The sequence below is a fragment of the Vigna unguiculata genome, chromosome 2, assembly GCF_037176805.1.
Source record: "Vigna unguiculata cultivar grain cowpea cultivar isolate G323 ecotype 2 chromosome 2, ASM3717680v1, whole genome shotgun sequence".
Classification (NCBI taxonomy): Eukaryota; Viridiplantae; Streptophyta; class Magnoliopsida; order Fabales; family Fabaceae; genus Vigna; species Vigna unguiculata.
Genome location: NC_140793.1, coordinates 16,039,593 through 16,048,148, shown reverse-complemented (window position 1 = coordinate 16,048,148; position 8,556 = coordinate 16,039,593).

Below are 8,556 nucleotides of genomic sequence, written 5' to 3'. Positions count from 1 at the left end.
TTTGAATTATTTCACTAATATATTAAAATTAACATATTTAACATTTCATTACTTTTATACACGTTATTTTTTTAAAGCATTAATTATATATTTCTAGCATTAGAAACACTTTTAAAATATTTGACCGTTATCTCAACATAAATGTGTGTCATCTTATTTTTAAATTTATAGATCTTAAAGTTAAGTAACATTTCATTAATTTTTAAATTTTATATTTTTTAACAATGTTCTATATATTTGGAGCATTTTACAGACATCTTTGACCATCGTCACCAACAATAAATATAATAAATTATTTCTAACTTGATGCATGTGTGACCTATAATGCTTGTATTGTATGTCCTACCGCTGGACTATCGGTCGGGTGGATAAAGGATGAGCGGCCGCAGGCCGCCCACTATAGACGAACCTTCCCCTGGACTGCTGATGTGACCATTTCTCCAGAATGTTTTAAGGGGGCTCACGACCAAATGATCCATGCATTCATTTTCAGTTGAACTTTGTCTCCACCTCTGTGAAGACATCCTAATCTATGAGGACAATCGACAGGACGCACGACCCTTCGGTCGGGCGGCCACACCAAAACCTAGATCAATAAGTCAAACGTAAATTAAGATAATACAAGTCAGTAATCAATTTTAAAAAACAATTGAGTCATGATTAAGAAACCCTACTCACAGGCCATACCAAAAACTATAAATAGAGGCCCAAGGTAAGTGGGTGAGAACCTTTAACTCACATTTATTACAACATTTATTGCTACCCGCCGATTGACCTTGAACTGATTTAAGCATCGAAGCCTTGTAGACATGTATCCTATTCGCCTGATCAGCCGAACCGAAGGAGAAAAAAGAAAAAGACAATGAACATGAGAAAGAATTGACTAACCAAGAAGAACATCAAACACGAGGACTAAAGGATAATTTGAGTGTTGGACGTAGGTGCTTTGCCCCAACATCCCAAACAATGCTAATTGTCAATTTGTTAGTTCGTAACACTAAATTCCTACCCATGAATTGAAAATGACATAAAATTTTATTTAAACAGTTTTTTGTAAGACCGATTCTGTAAATAAAGTTTCTGGAAAATTGTATTGTTGACCTTATTTTTGGATCGATCAGATTTATAATTTGATCTTCATTTTGTTTATATATTTCATATTTCATTTAATTTTATATTTAAAATTGTTAATTTTAATTGTTAATATTTAATTTTTATTATCTTACTATTTAAATTGCTTTTTTAATTTGTAATTGTTAATGCTTCAGTCAACCCCTTATTTTCTTTTTGTTAATTTTGTTTTCTTAATTCTTAAAATTTTACTTAAACACTTATTTTGTAAGACCACTTTTGTAAATAAAGTTTCTAGAAAATTGTTGATTGCTTTTGTCTTAACTGCTTGCTTTGCATTACTTGTTTTGAAGGAAGGAGTTCGGCTAACAATTTTTCCTTGAGAAGTCATCCAGAAACAGAAATCGGTGAGAGAGGGACAACATAAAGATTTCTGATCAGTTTTCAGAGGTTAAAATAATTATGCAACGATTACTATTATTTTTTCAGTTGTTATTTTTCTAACTGATCTTTGAAAATAGTAATTGAAAAATTATATCTTTTTAGGTTTTTTTCAATATTATTGATATTAATGTTGATTTGGTAAAAGAAAAATATATTAATGAAAATCATTCCATTGTCCTTGATAATTTTAGTTTATTCGGTTGTTATTTTTCTAATTGATCTTTGAAAATAATAATTAAAAAGTTATATTTTTTAGGCGATATTGTTGATTTGGTAAAAAAAAATTATTAATGGAAACAATTCCATTGTCTGTAATAATTATAATTGATTCACAAATAAAAATTTTTATTTATTAAATCAAAATTCAATACTAATTGATTTGAAAGTTATAGATAGAATTGCTAATATAATTTTTCATTATTTGTCTCCTTCACGCGTTTTCTTTATTAATTACGAAGAAATCAATGATGTTTATTTTAGGTTTAATTATGCCTTTGGTCCCCATTTTGGAGTCAAAATCTCAAAATGGTACCCAAATGTTTAAAAGTCTCAAAATGGTCCCCTTTTTTGTTGAAACGTCTCACGTTTGCCCTTGCCGTTAAGTCAACGTTGACGCCGTTAGAGGGAGTGCCACGTGTCAGTTCCTCGATTTTTTGAATTTTTTTATTAATTTTTTTTTTATTTTTATTTTTTTTTTTGAATTTTTTTAAAAAAATTAAAAAAATTGCCACGTGTCAAGCTGTCATCGTGCCACGTGGCAGTGACAGTGACACGTGTCAGTATGACGCCACGTGTCATTTTCTTAGTCTCAATTTGGTCCCTTTATTTTAATTTGTCTCAATTTAGTCCCAATTTTTGTAAAAATGGAGCAATTTTGTCCCTCTCCAAATTGAAATCAAATTTAATTTCTGTATAAGTGTACACAAATATTTCCATCAAAATTGATATTTCAAGTAAATATTTTTAACCAAATTAAGTTCATTTAATTAATATTTTACATTGAACTTTATTTAAAATGGTTTAAAAGTTGTTAATAGAAAATAATGTTAATAGAAAAAAAAATCATAAATTACCTAGTTCATGTTACAATAAAACACATATAAATTTAAAATTTGAAAACAATTTTAAGTAAAGTTGAATGTGAAACATAATTTTAATTAAACTTAGCTATGTTAAAAATATATAATAAAAATATCAATTTGAATAAAAATATCAAATTTAATAAAAATATTGGTATAACATTTATATAAAATTAAATTTTGTTTCAATTTGAAGGGGGACAAAATTGCTCCTTTTTACAAAAAATTGGGACTAAATTGAGACAAATTAAAATAAAGGGACCAAATTAAGACTAACAAAATGACACGTGGCGTAATATTGACATGTGTCACTGTCACTGCCACGTGGCACAATGATAGCTTGACACGTGGCAATTTTTTTGATTTTTTTAAAAAAATTCAAAAAAAAAATTAAAAATAAAAAAAAAATCAAAAAAAAATTCAAAAAATTGAGGAACTGACACGTGGCACTCCCTCTAACGGCGTCAACCTTGACTTAACGGGAAGGGCAAACGTGAGACGTTTCAACAAAAAAGGGGACCATTTTGAGACTTTTAAAAATTTAGGTACCATTTTGAGATTTTGACTCCAAAATGGGGACCAAAGGCATAATTAAACCTTTATTTTATGTTGAAGATGATATATAAATAAATCATAATTAATTTATTGTATTAAAAATAATTAAATCAAAGAATGACTATGATAAAAAAATAAATAATTAATAAAAATAAATTTTAGAAGAACAATATTTATAACAAAATAAATATTTAAAAAAAAAAAGATTGGAGGAATCATATCTGTAACATTTATTATTGTCACAACCTAAATTGTGATGAGACGGCGGACAAAGAAAATGGTTCGAAAATAAAAATTTGAAGTTGCTACTATAATTTATTATGGAAAACCACAAAATAAAACATAGTCCGCGAGAATCAGATTTTAGATTCGGAAGTCGGTTATGCATAGAGGATGTATTAGCACTACAAACTCACGTACAGATAGTGGCAGATATGTATTAGCACTACAAACTCACGTACAGACGGTGGCAGATCTTGACTAAGATTTTTGGGGGAGCCAAAATAATATACTTAAAATTTATATATTTAACATTTTTGTCACTCATTCACTTAAAATTAATATATAATTTAATATTGTTATAACTATAACAGAAGATACACATATCTAAATTATTATCATTCATTTTTTATATTCTTGAACTTATCAATTAATTGAATCATAACTAAATTTTTCAGCTATTTTTTGTTCTATGTAAATAATCATATTATATGTAAAATATTCATTTCCCATTTTACTAATGTGCACATATCAATTCAAAAGTCATCACAAACTTTCATTTCATCATTGTTATGCTTATGCGATGAGCAACCTTATTGTCTTGTTCTCATCTTCCCTTCTTTTTTATCAATTTTTAAAACTGAATTTATTCTTTTATTTTTTTTTATCAATATACCTATCTATAAAACAAGTTTAAGACCAAGTTTTTTTTTATTATAATATAATCAAAAATTGAGAGACATAATTACTAAAAAAAAGTATGATAATCGAGTTACAATTAAAAATCCTCTATAAAAATCACATAATACATTACTTGCTCTTCTATATTCATAAAAAATGAATATACAAAAGGGTAATGAGATAAAAGAAAAAGGCTAAATATTAAATAGTTATTGCACTACCAAGTGAGACAAGATAATTTTTTTTTCTTTAAGAATGAGAGAAAATATGAAAAAAGTGAGGGTAGAAATAATGATTTTCTGTTTAACTTTTTTTTTTATTCAATAACAAAAGAAATCAGACAAGGATGAGAGATGTGTCCAACACGTAAAAAAATTCAAAAAACAATGTGAAGAGAAAATAAAAATTATCTTAACAATTTTATTTTATTATATTCAATTTTATATTGTACTATTTATTAACATTAAATGTTTTAATTTATAAAAGAAAGAAAAAAAATTACCTAATTTAATTTTTATTAATTTTTTATATATTATTATCTAATTTAAAGTGATAATTATAATTTAAAAAATTTAAAAATATATAATTTAAAATTTTTAAATATATATAATTTCAAAAAAGTTAAAAAAAATTGGGGGCCGTGGCCCTCGCTTGCTCCATCGTGGCTCCGCCACTGCGTATAGAGACATGACCTTTCATTAAATATGCAAAAAGAGATGTGTTTATTTTAAAATATTCATTTTTCCCAAAAATAAAAAGTTATTGAACAAATGTATTTTTTTTAGTGAAAAAGATCCGACAAGAGTTAACTTTGGTCTATGTATTCTCATTAAAAATCAGAGCTAGTAGTTCTTTGTTAAAAGGGTTGAAATATTAGTTTGAGTTTGTTCAATTTTGAAATTTGTCTTTTACATGTTTACATTTTTGAAGATGAGTGTCATGCGACGCATGCAGTAGACACCCAAAACCTTTTTAAATCTTTTTTACATTTTGAAAATAAAGTATCATGCAATGCGAACGGTGGGGTAGACGCCAAAAGCTTTTTTATACTTTTGTATTTAAAAAAAAAAGTGTGATGCAACGCAAACAGTCAAGTAGACACCAAGAGCCTTTATATATATATATATATATATATATATATATATATATATATATATATATATATATATATATATATATATATATATATATATATATATATTTTGTAAAAGAGTGTCAAACAAAGAAAACTATTTTTAAAATTTATTTATTTTTATTTTCATATTTTTTAAAACTATTTTAATTTTTATTTCAATTTAAAATAATTTTATTATTTTAGAAAAAAGTGAGGTATAAAAAGTTGATGGAGTAAAAAGGAAATCGAAAATAAAATACCACAAAATGAAAATGGGTGAAATGTAGAGTTTAATTCAGAGAAAATGGAAAACTTGGAAATAAAAGTATAAAAGTCATAAGTGAGTACGTGCATGCAATAAAAAAAAAATTAACACATGAAACCACTGGTGCATATAGAAAAATGCATAGTGCAAAAAGTAAAAACCTATAAACGAAATTAAAGAAGTGTGAGGCGTGTACTTAGTAAAGACACAGGTAGTAAAATGAAATTAAATGGATGGGTAGGACTTGGGAGTGCATGAAGAATGATTAAATAAGTAGCCCAAATTATCAGAGTAGCACAACAACAATAATAATAATATCACATGCACTTAAATAATAATAAAAATGTAGATAAATAAAGTTTAAACAGCAATAGCTCACGAATGCATTATTCCAAATCATATATGAATGCCATACCAATACATCCAATAATTATTTAAAAAAGACGTGGGACGAAAACTTTAAACGTTACTATATTTTCACTACAATTCAAACCCAAGCTCACAAAAGCATTTCAATCAAATTTTAAAAGGTTACATGCATCAGATCTTATCATACGGACAAGTCCTCTGCACAATTTTTATCCCCAGACCAGAAAAAGAGAATATTGGAATAACCCAGAAACCAAACCAACCTCACTCATGAACTAGGCCATTGTAAATGCGTGCCCCTACTCAGTATTGCCATAAATTTGGGGAACTGAACGGAGAACGTATTCAATCACAAAGCACTACTCAGGTTTGGAATGACTTCATGCTCAAAATTGTAAATTGAAAGCCAAAAACCAGGGAACCCAAATATCAAACGTCCAACATTAATGATGTTTTTGGATATAATATTTTAATAAAGCAATTAATTTTTTTAAAAATTTGGATTTTTTTTAATGAAATATTTTGTTTAGATAAAGAAATTAAAAAGTATTTAAAATGCAAATATTTTTTTAAAGTATTTCAATTAGTTAAAATAGTAGAAATTTAAATACCCTCAATATAAGTAAAATTTGAAATTTAAAATTCTTCTCAATCAATCTTACACTCAATCTTACACTCTCGACTCTATGGTAAAGTTGTCGATTCAATCCGGTCTACAAGGCTTTAACATGTTATTTTTTGATGTATTCAATGTGAATATATTTCTCATACAAAAACCCAATTATTTATATTTATATTATTTACGATTTATCATTTCAAGATAAATATAATTGTAAACAACAATTTAAAATATGAATTCGTATTAATACCTGATAATTTTATTAGATAAATCTAACAAATATTTAATCTTTTTTATTTTTATAAAGTCTATTGTTTATATTTTTTTTATAGTTTAGCATTTATGATTTTAGATTTGCTATTTTCATTTTTTTTGTATTGTCTAATTTTGTATTCTTCCAAAATTTACTCTACATTTTTGTATTGTATAACATTTTGTATCATATAACTTTTATATTATTACAGAGATTATTTAACCGTTTATATATCATTCACCGTTTTCTTTTATCATAGAATCTATTATTTATATTTTTATACATTCTTTTCATTTACGATTAAATTTGAATTTTTAATTTTTTTAACTCAATCATAATATATTATTTAAAATAATTATGTATAATATATTTTATTATATATAATTTAAATACATTTTTTCTAAACAATCAAAATACTATTCATTTAATTTTATAAAATAAAGTATTTATATTAAATTATAACTATATTTTTTATGAATTCAAATGAACAAAATAAATATGTTACATACAACAGTCAAATTGTTATAAACTATTAGTGTTGTTTAGTCTAGCAAAACAATTTTTTGGAAGGCAAAGAAAGCAGGAATAACATTTCTCCACAACTTAAATATATCAACTAATCGTATAACAATATCAGGTATGACCACCTCATAAAGTATCAATTGTAGAATACCAAACCACAATTTCTTTGTAATCCCCTAGACATTGGGTCTTAGTCATGACCGGCTCAAGAGTAAAACAAGTAAAACACTTATTTTAAGTCTTCAGTAAAAGAAATTTTTAATTTTTTTACTACTAATATTTTTTTGTTAAATTAATAATAAAATTATCTTTAAAAAAAAAGGTCTCAAATTTTTTTTAGTACTAACATGTCTCTATTAAATTAATTATAAAATTATGTTTAAGAAAAAAAAGGCCCCAAAAAAATATTTTATTACTAATATAGCTCTATTAAATTAATTATAAGTTTATGTTTGAAATAAAATATAATTAAATTATTAGTCTGATAATTTTTATTGGTATTAAAAATGATAATTAATGAGTTAAAACTTTTTTAGTAAATTATAATTTTGTTTATGAAGAAGAGAATGATTAGATATCTTTATTCTCTTACAATCATTATGTATTTTATTTTCCTCTTTTATCTATTTGTGACTTCTCTTGTCTCTCCTTACTTTCTTCCCTTCTAAGAGTCACTTTTTTGGGGTTTACCCTATTACATCCCTTGAATCTCATGTTATTCGAGTGTATCAATTTTTTCATCCTCATTTCTGGTTAGTATATTTTTTCTTTCTATTTGTGTTGCTATTACTTTTATTTTGTTTTGGATTTGTATTAGAATTATAGATGTGTTTCTTTTGTCCAATTTTGTTTTTCGGTACTTTTCAATTTATGGGTTTCGAGAGTTTTTTTTCATATATCTTGCCCACTTACTATTGAGTTGAGAAGAACAATATGTTTTTTGAATTATTTTTATTAATGATTAATCTTAAAATAAACTCTATAGATTTGTGAAGAAGTTGAGACTTGAGAAGGAGAAAGAGACTTGAGACTTCAAGATACTACAAGTCTACTATCAAGTTTACTCTCTTAACAACCAAAACCAGGTTTTATTGTTTTAATTCATTTGTTTTATATACTTGTCTTTAGTAGTGTTTTATATATTATAATTTTTTATTTCATATATATATATATATATATATATATATATATATTAACTAGAAAATTTAAATCAAGCTATTCAAAAATCAAAAAGAAGAGAAGAATTGAAGCATTAGATGCATCACAAAAAGTAGCTATGAATAAATTTATAAAAATAGAAAAGAAAAATGAATAAGAAGATACAAGTGGGTGCACTTTGAATGAATAAGATAATAACAATATAGA